The sequence below is a fragment of the Elephantulus edwardii genome, unplaced genomic scaffold (genome assembly GCF_000299155.1).
Source record: "Elephantulus edwardii isolate Elephantulus edwardi_28Jun2011 unplaced genomic scaffold, EleEdw1.0 scaffold00026, whole genome shotgun sequence".
NCBI classification, from domain to species: domain Eukaryota; kingdom Metazoa; phylum Chordata; class Mammalia; order Macroscelidea; family Macroscelididae; genus Elephantulus; species Elephantulus edwardii.
The window spans coordinates 24024825-24040295 of record NW_006399776.1 but is presented as its reverse complement, the minus strand read 5'-3'; the positions used below and the strand labels follow the sequence as shown (position 1 = coordinate 24040295).

At 40.5% G+C, this 15471-nt stretch overlaps 1 pseudogene; it reads right to left on the bottom strand.

The window, feature by feature from the left end:
• LOC102860987 overlaps positions 1 to 1073 on the bottom strand; it is a 9779-nt pseudogene extending 8706 nt beyond the window's left edge.
• Between the last annotated feature and the right edge of the window lie 14398 nt (positions 1074 to 15471).

The following is a 15471-nucleotide window of genomic DNA, read 5'->3' as shown; positions in this document are numbered from 1 at the left end:
TCTTCTTGAGGTCGAGCTTCAATGTGTTTATTACCTAAAGTGAGTATAGGTCTCTGTGTGGATAAAAAAACCATCAGTCCGCAGAAGGTTTCAGGAAAGATTGCCTATTTCCCAGATAAATTTTAAAATAAGGGAAGAGGTAAAAAAAAGATGGTATATCTTCATTTTGTAATAACTTGTTCAGCATAATTTTGTATATATTTTAGATTATGTTGCTAGATACGGAAAAGTTTATGATTATTATCTTTCTTAACAATGTTGGGTTATGAGGTAATAGTTACTTACATTTTGGCCTTGTTTCAGATTATAAAATGACTATGGTTCAACATTTATTAGTGTCATGTTTCCACTTTGAATCCATTTCCTACTTTGAGGCAACAGTGAAGAGCAACGTCTCTACAAAAGATGTTCAATAAGTATCTGTGGAATGAATTAGTGAATATAATTTCAACACTCACTTGCTTCCAGATTATGGACAAAGAAAGACCGAGAAAGTATCCTGGATTTTAAGAGTTCTCTGGTCATTTGATGCTTTGTTAGTGTTTTGGCACCTCTATGGTGATGCAAGGGATCTCTGGTGACTTCTTGTTGTAATTGCTCTGCCAATCCAAAGTTACGTGGTTTTGATCTGCCAGCTGCTCCATAGGGGAAATATGGGCAGTCTCTTCTTGTCTTGTTTCCTTACTGCCTCTGAAAACCTGCTGGAGGGTCAGCTATGAGTTGTTCCAACTTGACGGTATGATACGCAACAACAGCAGGAAACACAGTGATGCAAGCTCTATCCTGTCATTGACTGGTTATTTATCAAGCAGATTTATCTAATCACTGTATCAAGAATACTATCCTTGTGTGAATGGACATAAATCTTAGATTAAGGACAGTTTGAGGATTTGAGCTGGACAGTGAATAAGGATGACAGAAGACTAATTGATGCCTTGGAGTTGTCGTGTTAGAGAACACGGAATATGCCATGGATTGCCAAAAGAACAAACAGATATGTCTTGGAAAAGGTAGAACCAGAGTGTTTCTTGTAGGCAAAGGTGCTAAAGCTTCCACTCCCTTACTTTGGGCATGTTGTTAGGAGAGTCTGTTCACTGGGGAAGGGCATCATGCTTGGGAAGGTGGAGGGATGGCAAAAGAGTAAGACCCTTGACCAGGTATATTGACCAAGTGACTGTTGTGTTGGGCTCAAGTGTGTCAGAGACTGTGAGGATGGCACAAAATAGGACAGAGTTCAGATTTGTTGTTCATGGGATCGTGATGAGTCATATTCGACTCAGTGGCACCTAACAACAGCAGCATGGATCTGAAGAAATGCAGCAGAAAACTCCTTTGAGTGTAGGCTTGTGAGACTTATTTTGAATGTTTTGGGCAGGTTATTGGGGGTGTGGAGGTGGAGTGGGGACAGCCCTGGAAAAGGACAACATGCTTGGTAAGGTATGTTATTATAGTGGGGTGCTTTTTAAGTTGACCACAACTCACAGAAATCCTGTGAACAAAACCTGAGACTTTGCCCTATCCTGCGTCATCCTCACCATCTCCACCATATTCAAACCCCTTGTTGCAGTCAGTGTATTAATCCCACACATTCGGAATCTTCCTCTCTTTTGCTGGCCTACTTTTCCAAGTTTGATGTATTTTTCCAAGTATTGCTACCTTCTGACCAAAGTATATGAGACAAGTTTCACACCATCCTTGCCTGCAAGGACTACCCTGATTGTGCTTCCTTTAAGATTTAATCAATCTTGAGAATTTATTATATTTTCCGTGCTTTTACCACCATCATAATTCAAGGACATTTTTCTCCATTCTTCTTTATTCATTTCCCAGCCTTCACAGGCATATGAAGCAAACATCTTTCTGATATTCTCTTCTTTTAGCCAGAAGTGACCTTACATCAGTAGTGGTATACCTCATCCCACAGCTTCTTTGGAATCTAATTTTAATTTCTGGCTGTTCCCTGTAATAATCTTCAGCAAAACTTTACTTGAATGCTAAAGTAATGATGTTGTTAAATGAGTTCTGCATTCTGATGGATCACATTTTTTTTTTATGGTTGGACAAGTAGTTGTCTTGCACATTTTTGACATGAACTAGTCCATACTCTCCATCATCATGATGAATGGAGAGGAGGTTGAAACTGTGAACAGCTTCATCTTGCTTGGATCCAGAATTAACACCCTTGGGATGAGCAGTCAAGAAATGAGATGAACGGCACTGGGAAAATCTGCACCTAGAGACCTTTCCAGATTATTAAGGAGTAGTGATGTCAGTTTGGACACTAAGATGCATCTGATCCAGGCCATAATCTTTCTGATTACTAGCTATGCATCTGAGAATGACAGTGAATAAGGAGGACAGAAAAAGAATTGATGTCTTTGAGCTGTGGTATTAGAGAAGACCATCCCATAAATGGCCAAGAGAACAAACAGATATGTCTTGGAGAAGGTGCAGCTAGAGTGCTCTTTGGAGGCAAGAATGATGAGGCTTTGCTTCACCGTGCTTTGGACATGTTGCTAGGAGGTGCTATTCTTTGGAGAAGGACATGATGCCAGGAATGGTGGAGGGTTGGCAAAGGAGAGGAAGACTGTCAAGCAGGTGGATAGATACAGTGACTGCTGCAATGGGCTTTTGTGTGTCAGGGAGTGTGAGGATGGTACAGGATAAAACGGGGTTCACATCTTTGGTTCATAGGGTTGTTATCAGTTGTGCTCAAATTGACAGCATTTAAAAACAACATAACAACAACAACAACAACAACAGTGTAGGCCAGGTTTAGAAGAGGCCATTGCACTAGGGATATTATAGCCAAAGTTACGTGGATCTTAGCTGAAAGCAGAGAGTACCAGAGGAATGTCTATCTATGTTTCATTGACTATGCAAAGACATTTGACTGTGTGATCATAGCAAACTGTGGCTGATTCTGAGAAGAATAGGAATCCTAGAATACTTGATTGTGCTTATGCAGAACCTGTACTTGAACCAAGAGGCAGTCATCAGAACAGGGTAATGGCATGGTTCAAAATCAGGAAAAGTTTATGCTAGGGATGTGTCCTATCTCCATACCTTTTCAATCTAAATGCAGAACAGATCATCCAGGAGGCTGTACTCTATGAAGAGGAATGTGTCATCAGGGTTGAAGGAAGACTCACCAAAACCTGTGTTATGAATATGATACAACCTTGCTTCCTGAAACTGAGCAGGACATAAGACATTTGCTCCATAAGATCAAGGACTGTAGCCTTCAATATGAATTGAAACTCAACATCAAAACCCCAAAGATTCTCACCACTGGGCCAATTGGCAGCATCATGATAGATGATGAGGAGATTGAGATTGTTAACAGCTTCAGTTTGCTTGGCTCCACAATTAATATTCTTGGCACCAGCAGCCAGGAAATCAAAAGACATATTGCATTGGGAATATTTTCTGTAAGGGGCCTCTCCAGAGTACTGAAGAGCATTAATGTCAGTCTAGAGACCAAGGTACACCTGATCCAGACCATGGTTTTTGTGATTATTTGCTATGCATTAGAAAGCTGGACAATGACTAAGGATGACAGAAGAATTGATGCCTTTGAGTTGTAGTGCTAGAGAAGAATATTGAATATATTATGTCCAGGAGAACAAACAGGTTCATCCTGGAGAGGGTGAAGCCAGGCTGCTCATTGGAGGCAAGGATTTTGAAACTTTGTCTAACATACTTTGGGCATGTTGCAAGGAGGGACCAGTCTGTGGAGAGGGACATCATGCTTGGAAGAGTGGAGGGAGAGTGAAGGAGAGGAAGACCCGCAATGAGATGAATTGACTTAGTGACTGAGGTAATGGCGGTAGGTGTGTCAGAGACAATGAAATTGGCTCAGGATAGAGCAGGGTTCAGGGCTATTGTACATATAGGGTCGCTGTGAGTTGCAGGTGACTTGATGGCACATAATAACAAGCAGTCAGCATATTCAGGACTGTATCTGTTTACTGAAACATCTCAATTGGTATTCTGCTGATTTCTGGAGGTTTGTGTATTTATTTTTCCAGTGCCTTCAGTACATCTTCAACTTCTTTCAGAATCATTAGTTCTTGACCGTATGCTTCTTCCTGAAATAGTTAAGTTTTGATCCATTCTTTTTGAAACAATTGCTCTGTATAGTTCTTCCATTTCCTTTTGATGCAATGTTTTGTTCTATTGCATATGGAGTTTTTATGAGTCAAAGCTGACTCAATAGCTCCTAACAAGAAAGAGTGTATGTTAGTGTGTGTGTGTGTGTGTGGGGGGGCACACACAAGCTCCTAATGCACAAGAAAATTTCTATAACATAATAATTTTTTTTGAGTATTGAGAATACCATGGACTGCTAGGAAAACAAACAGATTTGTCCTGGAAAGGGTTAAACCGGGTGGTTCCTTGGAGGCAAGGATTCTGAGGCTCCGTCTAACATACTTTGGACATGTTGTGAGGAGAGACCGGTCCTTGGAGAGGGACATCATGCTTGGGAGGGTGGAGGGATGGCACAGGAGAGGAACGCCCTCTATGAGGTGGATTGATTCGGTGACTGGGATAATTGGAATGGGAGTGTCAGAGACGGTGTGATTGGCACAGGACAGAGCGGAGTTTAGGGCTGTTGTACATAGGGTCACTATGAGTCACAAGCGACTTAACGGCACATAACAACAACAACAACAAGAACAACAACAACAACAATAATTTTTTCAGTAAAACACAGTCCTTTGATTCTCTTTATTTGTTTAGAAATCAACTCATCCAAGAGTCCATTAGATATTATCCATTTGATCCTTATTCTCTTGTGTTTAGTTGAATGTATATAGGCCATGCGTCTCAGCTGGCTTTCCTCTTTTCTTTCTAGTGAGAGAAAAGGTAATAGGGATACATAGGGAAGTTCTCATTGGTTGCTAAGAAGCATAGAGAGAATGACAGAAAACATGAACTCAACAGAATGATGGGTATTTTGTAGAAAAGCACACAGGATTGTAGTAAAGAAGCTTCTCATCTTGATTCATAGGTTGATAGATTTTTGGAACTTTTTTTATCATGTAATGAAAGACTTCATTGAAAGACTCATGAAAACATAAGGAAAATGTGAGAAAAGGAGTCTTACTTCAGTACTGCATTATAGCTGCAGTGGAGTGATAATTGCTGCTCATGTAAACTCTATGAAACTAGTTAAAAAGACAATAATTGTATCAGAATTCTGTCATGGAGGATTATGAGCCCAAACGTCACAAGGAGGCTTGGCTCCTCAAGATCCCTAAAACCTAGAAACTGAAGGAAAAAGCCATGCAAAATTAGGGTATCTTCTAATGTAGATAAAGGTTTTTAAAAATTTATTTATTTATGCACATCTTTTCCAGATTATCCACTGCACTTAGTGTTTACGCCAGATAGCTGTGGGAGTGCCAGCATCCAGCAACCAGTTCAGTCCTTGCCTCCAGCCCAACTCAGTCTTTTTCAGTCTCTAGAGACTATGAGTACTCCTAGAGGGACCGCAATTCTGCACCCAGGGGTCAGGGCTACTTTGGGCGCTAACCTTAGACTTAAGCTAGCTCAGGAATCAGTATCTGCCCTTTTTCTGCAGAAGAACAACTAGCAATATTTTCTTTCTTGGGTTAAACTCAAACATGACAATTAAATTGGGTACACACAGAGATTAAATGTAACAAAACTAAAAGCTCATTGAAAGTTAGTGTTAAACACTAAATTTATATCCTATAACAGGGATACTACAGGTTTGACATTAACAGACTATAATTTATCCTCTTACAGTTTAGGATGCTGTAGTTTAAATCCAGGGTGTCAGTTCTAGAGAAAGGCTCACTGTCAGTTGTGGAGGAAGGTCCTTGTTTCTATCAGCATTGCAGGTCAGTTGTTCCTTGGTGGTCCCAGGAGCGTTCTGGTCTTGCTTTGTGTCAAGGAATTTCCACACTTAGGGACTAGAGTACAAAAGTATGCTTTTCACTCCTGGTGGTTTTTCCTTGGTAGTAGAAAGAGTGTCCCCAGCCCCCGGCCTCCCTTAGCTTGCTTTCCTCTTATTTCTAGTGAGAGCAAAGGTATTATTATGGGTACCTAGGAAAACAATCCTTACATGGAATTAGGTTTGCATGAGATTGAAAGTACATTCTACCTTTATTCCTTTTACAACTATTTGGTTTATCAAATCATGGGAATCATTACATATCTTCCACATTATGTAATTCCAAACATATTTTTGGAGAACACAATTCAGTTCATGACAGTGGGAAACCAAGAACTGCATACTTGTTATCATCCTTATAGTTTTTAAATTATAAAGGTTAGTGGTGATATATGTCTTTCTCCCTCATAGTGGAGAAAGCTCTTTGGAAACAAAGAGTGAGACAGAAAAACAGGAAGGAGGAGACAGGGTTTTCTAGGGTAGTGGCTCTCAGCTAGAACAGCACGTAAAACATAACTGTGGAGTTTTAGGAACACAGTTGTAGAAATAGCCCAACTTCCTCAATCACAGTTGTATTCTATTTCTTGATGATCAACCCCTACTAGGAACAGGTTATATTTGGCATCTGATGTAGGGACTAGAGAGAGCTCTCACTAAAGATACCTTTAGATCTTTGATTCAGGAATATTTTCTACAATTGTTGGACTATGCATTTGTTGGACAAAAAGGGGAGAAGAGAAAGTGGGAGGAAAGTCATGCATTAATAATTCCCAAGCAAGAGAGGAATGCATTGATAAGAAGAAAGCCAGCCAAAGAACTGAAAATAACAGCAGAAATTAAATAAATTATGCATAAAGCTTGGATATAGATAGGCCTTTTACTATGGATGCCCAGGTTTCTACTTTCTTGGACTACTCTCATCTATCAATAATACAAGATAACTAAGCATGCATGATGTGAATACTGCACAGCATAAGCCAATATTATGGATATTCATATTATTACTGTCTTGAGGATAACATGATGTCTCAATGTATCAGCAAAAGTCAGTTATAAGATTTTTACAGCCTTGAATAGTGGGATGACCTATGTACCCAAGGCTATTCCAGCCAAATTGTGATGAAAAAGGAGTTGATATGTATTTATAAGTGGCCTACTGGTAAGAAGCTGCAGTGCAATCTCAAAGGCATGCAGTTCAAATCTACCAGCTGCTCTGTGGGAGAAGGATGGGCAGTCTCCTTCCATGTGATTAACTGCCTCTGAAAACCTGCTGGAGGATCAGCTATGGATCGGTTCTGACTGGACAGTGTACAACGTTTCTCTTTTAGAGAGGTCAAGAATGTCTTAGTAAACAAGGTAAACAAATGTTAAATGCCTCAAATGATTTTTTTTTAAATTGGGTGAAAATTTGCAAATCATATTGGGTTTTCATGAAATTATTCATGTACATTATATTTTATAAGATTAGTTAGATTTGTCTAATGCAATTAATTATAGTGTCTAAACTTACTGTTAATTACTGCCTTTCTCTTCACTCAACTTACCTATTTACTATTTTTATTTCCATTTTCCTTTTTATCTGTATTAAACCCTCCAAGATTGATCTTATGTGAGTGTAAACCTATTCTTAACTTCTTATCTAGTGGTCTGACACCATAATTGTCCTCTTGTGTCTGACACATCACTCCACACAGTTTGTTTAGATTCATCCATCCTGTGTGATACTGCAAAAATTCTTGATTATTTTTTGGTGATGCATAATACTAACTGTGTGAATGCACCATAACCTTTAGCCATTCATCGATCGATAGACACTTGAGTTGTTTCTAATTCTCTGCTATTGTAAATGATGCTTCAATAAACATGGATGGGTGTATATCAATTTGTGTTATAGATTTTATTTTTATTTTTATATATATACCTAGTAGTGAGATGGCTGGTTTATTTATTCCCACCTTTTTAAACAAACAGCAAATTACTAATCATAGTGGATCTAATGGTCAGTTCATCAAAATAGTAAGGTATAAGATCAACATACAAAAATAAAATACTCTTACCTATAGGGTTGCTATGAGTCTCAGGTGACTCTCTATGGCACCAGGTGACTCTCTAAGGCACATAACAACAACCACCTATAGTAAAGGAAAGAGAGTAAGAACGATTCTGTGAAAGAGGGGACACAATCAGATGGTTTCAAGTCAACAAAATTTGGCAAAGAATTATCTCAAAGGATGACAAGCAAGTGGCTCTCATTAGGTGCCATTAAATTGACTGCAACTCATGCTGACCCAATGCACAAAAGATCTGAATCTTGCTCTATTCTGCCCTGCTGCTGTGTATCATCAAGTCAGAACTGTTCATAGCTGACCCTCCAGCAGGTTTTCATTGCTGTTCATTGCATGGAGGAGACTGGCCTCCCCAAGAGCAGCTGCTGAATTTGAACTGTGTACTTTCAAGATTGTAGTGTCTCCTGTGGAGCTGCTGGTAGATTTAAAATGAGCGACTTCTGGATTACAGTGCAGTTTCTTACCACTAGGCCACCAGAACTCCCCTATCCTGCCCCACTACCTGTATTTCATTTCCCCACAACACAAAGCTTTTACATGTAAGAGATGTTAACTGAAGGTTAGGATAATACAGAGAGAATACTGTTCAGGCCAGATCAGGAAATAACCTAAAAACAAATATGAGAAATCGCTCATAATCCCTGGCTACTAATCCCTGTTTATCTTCCTCTCCAGGGCAAAGTTGAAAATCCCTAGCATTTATCATGCAAAGCATTTCTGGGCTCCACCTCCACCCTAGTCAGGCTGTGAGCCTTCTACTTTACTCTCTCTTAAATATTGCTCTGGGGGGAGAGTCTGTTACTGAGCCATGAAGCACTTAAGCCTCCCTGTGGAGAAGTCCTTGGGAGACTTCTGCTAACAGCAACATCAGTTTGCCAGCATGTGACTGTGAGACAGATCAGAGCTGGCAGGATTCCAAGAACACCCAAACCTCCATTTTTCTAACTATATTTTCTGCTTCCTTATGACTTTAAACCATTCAATGTTTCAAGACCATTCTGTGTTTCAAGATTAAGCTCCAGTTTTTATATGGCTCTTGGCAGGTATCAGATGTGTGAGGAAGATAAACTCACAGCTTTCCTTGCCTTCCAGTCACCGCTGACTCTCCAGCAGGTTTTCAGAGACTGTAAATTGCCCGTCTTTCTCCTGAGATCATGCTGCTGGATTCATGATCTGCTGGATGGCCCAAAGAGGGGCCATAAAGGAGATAAAGCCTGTATCTCCTGGGATACAGGGCAGCCCTGCTCACAGGCTTGTGTCTAACTTGTTCCTTTAAAAAATGTTTTGTAGAGGCACCAGTTTAAGTAGTCTCCCAAGCATGCACAGCCTTTCCCACAGGGAATGTTGGTTACCTTTCACAAGGGGTGAGAGAGAGCATAGTTCCCTCACTTGGGTTCAAGCCAGCATCCTAAAGGGCTGCACATGTGCTGTCTCTCAGAATAAGTTACTCCAACCAAACCCTTTAAAATGGACCACATCTTAAATATTATTTCGACACACACTTGAGTAGTGAGCCTTGGCTTTGTTTCTTGGTGCAGGCTGGGGGCTGCCTGTGGAACCATTGGTTGGCAGGAGGAGCACTTTTCTGGCCAATGAGAGCCCTGGATGCAAGTCTGGTTTGTATGAAAATTCATTTGGGACTGAAGGCTTGTGGCCCTCGGGTCTGGTTTTGATTGATTTTGGTCAAACATTCTTCTAAGTGGTAGAACACTGGTCTGTCCTTTTGCTGTACAGAGGTAATTCGTGGTTGCTGTGATGTTAAACACTGTGACACTAATGTGTCAAATGCAATAATGGTTACCCATGGTGTACAGTACTTGCTGGAGCTTCCCGATTAAAACAAGCTTGGAAGCAGGAATGGCATCCACTTTTGAAATAGCTTGCCTTCAGAAACTCTCTGAACGTGGAGAAATGATAAAAGTCATACAGGTGTTCAGGCCTTTCTTTCATAAGGTCGCTATGAGTCATCTTTGACTTGACAGCACTTAACAACAACAACAACAACATAGAGAGAGCTCAGTTGGCCTAGTGGACAGAAAATGATGCTACCAAGCCAAAGGTGGGTGATTTTAATCTATGGCCCTCAGGCCTGGTTTTGTTTTTAGCCAAACATTCTAAGTGGTAGATCTCTGGTCTGTCCATTTGCTTTACAGAGGTAACTCATGGTTGCTCTGTTGCTGAACACTGTGACATTGCAATTACTGGCTATGCATCAGTAAGTGAGATAGTTGCTATCGTCAAATGCGATAATGGTTACCATGGAGGACAGTGTTTGGTGGAGCCCCCCAGTTAAAATAAGCTTAGAAGCGGGAGTGACATCACTTTCGAAACAGTTTCTTGCCTCTGGAAACTCTACAAACTTGGAGAAAAGATGAAAGTTATACAAGCGGTTAGGTCTTTTGTTCATAGGGTCATTATGAGTCGTCTGCGACTCGACAGCACATAACACCACCACCACCACCACACACTTAATCTCCATACTCCCACCTTCTACCTCAGATTATCTCCAATATAATAATAGGCATGATGCCAATTTTCAGTCTGAAATTTTTTTTTATGTTCTGGAAATGTTTTGTTTTCAGCCAGAAACAGAAGATTTCAAAGAGCTAATCAAGAAGACAAAGCAAAGAACTAGAGATAGAAAGCAAAAAGGGAAGAACACATCAAGCATTTCTCAAGCTAAAAGAACTGAAAAACAAATTTTAAGTCTTGAGTTGCAATTTTAAACTGTTCTATGAGCAAAAAATTGAATGACCAGGAAGCATCAAAAGACAGAATACTTATTCCCGGTTTTTGCTCCCCCTCTCCACTTCCCTGCCCCCACCCCCAAATACTTAGGACACTATTCCGAAAAGGAATTGGTTGACACTGAACAATTCCAGGAAGTAGTATATAATAAAGAATCAGTGGTCTTCAAGGAGGAAGTTCAAGCTGCACTGAAGGCATTAATAGCAACTATCTCACTTACTGATGCATAACCAGTAATTGCAAAGACCATGGCCTCTATCAGGTGCACTTTAGTCTCCAGACAGACATTGTTGCTCTTCAGTACTTTGGAGAGGTCTCTGACAGCAGACTTTCCTAATACAATTTATCTTTCCATTTCCTGCTGCTGGTACCAAGAATGTTGATTGTAGAGCCAAGCAAACTGAAACTGTTAATAATCTCAATCTCTTCACCATCCTTCATGATGCTGCCAATTGGCCCAGTGGTGAGAATCTTTGTTTTATTGATGTTGAGCTTCGATCCATATTGAAGGTTGCAGTCCTTGACTTTTTACAGCAAGCACTTCAGGTCCTCCTCAGTTTCAGCAAGCAGGGTTGAGTAATCTGCATTGGGAAGTTGGACAATGACTGGGGATAATAGGAGAATTGATGCCTTTGAGCTGTGGTGCTGGAGAAGAGTACTGAATATACCATGGACTGCTAGGAGAACAAACAAGTTCATCCTGGAGAGGGTGAAGCCTGGCTGCTTTTTGGAGGCAAGGATTCTGAAGCTTTGTCTGACAAACTTTTGACATGTTGCAAGGCAGGATTAATCCTTGGAGAAGGATGTCGTGCTTGGGAGGGTGAAGGGACAGCACAAGAGAGGAAGACCCTCGATGAGATGGATTGATCCAGTGATTGGGATAAAGGAGGTAGGTGTGTCAGAGACAATAGTAAGATGGGCATATGATAGATCAGGGTTTAGGGCTATTGTACATAGGGTCGCTATGAATTGCAGGTGACTTGACGACATATAATAATGACAACAACAACATCTCACTTACCAAACCCTAAATCTGTGGAGACCACCCATCCCTGCTCCCTGTCATGCAAGAAAGACTGTTTCCTGTAATACTTCCTGCCAGATTTTGCTAACAAAAATTGTGACATTGACCCCACTACTCTTAGGATCATTATTACCCGATGTAACAGATTTTCGTTTATTTCAGCATGAGAGACAGAAGGAAGAGCATTATGCTACAGGGTTCACAGCTCTACCCAAGAGTCAACTTTCAGATGCTCTTAGCCATGAACCAGTTGCTCTTCCAGAATTTCACTTTCAACACAGCCTCAAAGAAGACTTTAGAGTAACCCATGATGACAATGATTGAATGAGATTAGTGTGAAAGATAAAAGGTCTAAGTGTACGAAGGGAAGGAGTGAACAGTGCTCTTATCTTGGATTTGAGTCTGTCTTCTGCTACTTTAGTGGTAAAGGAACTAGGTTAAAATATTTACCATCATCTTTAATATAAAGACAGTACATATTTTGAAAAATTTTTGGAAGGTTTCAATGATGAGATGCATGTGAAACTTTTTAAATAAAATTTTTATTTTGTTCTGGTTTACTTACAAAGTTTGTGTACACTGGTTTTCACATTGGATCTTTCTCATTTCCTTCACCCCCCTCCACCCGTCAAATGTTCAATCCTATGATTACCCCCCACCTTCCCACCCATCCTCACCCCTCTGCTCACACCCTCCCATCTTGGATCCTCATACTCATTCTTCAGTGATGATATTATACAATATGTGTCCTAACAGGACTGAGTTAGTTCACTCAGCATAATGCTCTTCAGTTCCTCCCAGGTTAGACTGTTGTTAAGTGCAGTTGCGTGGGCGATGACCCTATGAACAAAATATCTGAACCCTGTTCTATCTTGCACCATCTTCACACTTCTGACACACAGGAGCCCATTGCAGCAGTCACCGTGTCAATCCACATGGTTGAGGATCTTCGTCTCCTTTGCCGACCCTCCACCCTTCCCAGCATCATGTCCTTATCCCAAGAAAAGCACCTCCTGGAATTGGGAAGAGAGTACGCCAGGGTTGTAGTCTCTCTCCATACTTATTCAGTCTGTATCCTGGGAAAATTGTCTGAGAAGCTGGACTCTATGAGGAGGAGTGTGGCATCAGAATTGGAGAGAGGCTCATCATAACCTGTGTTATGCAGATGACATAACCTCGTTTACTGAAATTGAGGAAGACTTAAAGCACTTGTTGCAGAAGATCAAGGAGTGCACCCTTCAGTATGAAGTGCATCTCAATGTCAGGAAAACAAAGATTCTTACCACTGGACTGACAGGCAAGCAGCATGATGGATGGAGAGGAGATTGAAACTGTCAACGCCTTTATTTTGCTTGGATCCACAGTTAACACTGTTGATACCAGCAGTCAGGAAATAAGGAGATGCATTGCACTGGGAAATTCTACAGTAGGGATCTTTCCAAATTATTGAATAGTAGTGATGTCAGTTTGAAGATCAAGGTGCATCTGATTCAGGCTGTAGTCTTTCCAGTTACTAGCTATGCATCTGAGAGCTGGACAATGAATAAGATGACAGAAAAAGAATTGATGCCTTTGAGCTGTGATGGTGGAGAAGAGAAATGAGTATCCCATGGATGGCCAAGAGAACGAACAGATATGTCTTGGAGAGGGTACAGCCAGAGTGCTCTTTGGAGGCAAGAATGATGAGGCTTCACCCAAGTTAGTTAGTAATTTACAAAATCATTGCTCCTGTGTGCTGCTTAGTATTCCATCATGTGAATGTACCATAATTTCTCAATCCATTCCATTGTGGTTGGACATCTGGGCTGTTTCCATGTTCTTGCGATGGTGAATAATGCTTTTATGAACAACGGTGTACAAGTCTCCATTTGTGCCTCAGTTCTCATTTTCTCAGGGTATATTCCAAGCAATGGAATATCTGGGTCATGTGGAATTTCTGTGTTCAGCTTTCTGAGGAAACACCAAGCTGCCTTCTGGAGTGGCTGTACCATTTTACGATCCCACCAAAAGTGTATAAGAGTTCCTATCTTGCCACATCCTCTCCAACATTTATACTTACTGCCCTGTTAAACTTTGCCAGTGCTACTGGAGTGAAATGGTATCTCGTGTGGTTTTGATTTTCATCTCTCTTATTGCCAGTGATTTTGAGCATTTCTTCATGTGTCTGTTGATCATCTGATTATCTTCCTCTGTAAAAAAGTCTTTTAAAAAAAAGTCTTTCCATATCTTTTGCCCATTTTGTAACTGGATTTTCAGTCTTTTTCTTTTCTGTAGGAATCTGTAAACTTTTGATATAAGACCCTGCATGTGAAAATTTATTGCACATGAAAATCTTCCACAAATGTGACTGTTGAGAGGAGAAATGATGTAGAAGGAAAGAAGAAAGTGACACTGACATTACCCTGAGACATAAGGAGCACTTTAGTTGTACAAGACAGGGTCCTTTGTCCTTCCAGGCTTATTGTGAATGCTTTTGGTCACCCAGAAGGAAAAGAGTGTGTCATGGGTGCTGAGGTGGTTGAAAGAAAGATAAAGCTCAGCAACGGTTAGTCTATAAGAAAGGAAATGTGGCCTGATATTTCTTGATATGACTGGGTAGGTAGAACTGCCTAGGCTCAAATTTATTTAAAATGTGGTATTAACCAACCAGAGATATACAGTAATAGTGATTCCTCAGGATTTCCAAATAATCTCTGTCATTCTTCTCACCTTCCCAAAGAAAACTAAGTTTCCATCATGCTTTACAGATCATACATATAGAAATGCTTTTTAAAACCCTGTGGTTCTTTAAGACCACCTTTGTGTCACTCACTGAATCCAGCCAGGGCACTGTCCTTCTTTCTAGCCCCTAGGGAATTTCCTCCTGAAATAGTACCAGTGCATATACTCTTTTTTCCCCCATAAACATTCTACATTTAAAGGTAAGCATTTCTGTTTGCCTTGGTGTCTTGCAGTACTTTTGTCAGACCATGGTTGATATTTGCCTTTTCACAGTTAAAACTGGGCTTAGGAGCACCAGAGATTCCCCCTCTGGAACCCCAGTGTTGGGAATTTATTTCTTTTGCTCTTAGTAGTAGTAGCCTTGTATCTTTACTATGACCAGGGTAAATTACCTCTCTCAATATTAAATGTCCTTCTCTGCCTATGGATCTACTGAAATGTGAAGGACAAAAAGACTAACCATCAATCAGTATTACTGGTTTTATAGGATCTCATAGCAATTGTAATACTTCTACTCTGGGAACCTGGATATCTAGACTTGAAGGCACTGAAATCATGGAGATGGGAAGCATAAATTTGCCAAGTCAGTTGCTATGGAGAAGATTAAGCTGTACTAAAGGCATTGGCAAAAAATAAAGCCCCATGGATTGATGAATTACCAATTGACATGTTCCAACAAACAGATGAAGCCCTGGAGAGGCTCACAATGCTGTGCCAAGAAATCTGCATAATAACTATCTAGCCAACTGATTGGAAAAGATCCATATTTCTTCTCATTTCCCAAAAGGTATTCCAACAAAATATGGAATGAAAGAAGAAGTTCAGGCTGCTCTGAAGGAAATAGCAAAAAATAAGGCTCCAGGAATAGATGATCTACCAATTGACATATTTCAGTTAACAGATGCTGCCCTGGACATGCTCACCAAGTTGTGCCAAGAAATCTGGAGAACGACCACTTGGCCAACTGACTGGAAGAGATCGATATTTGT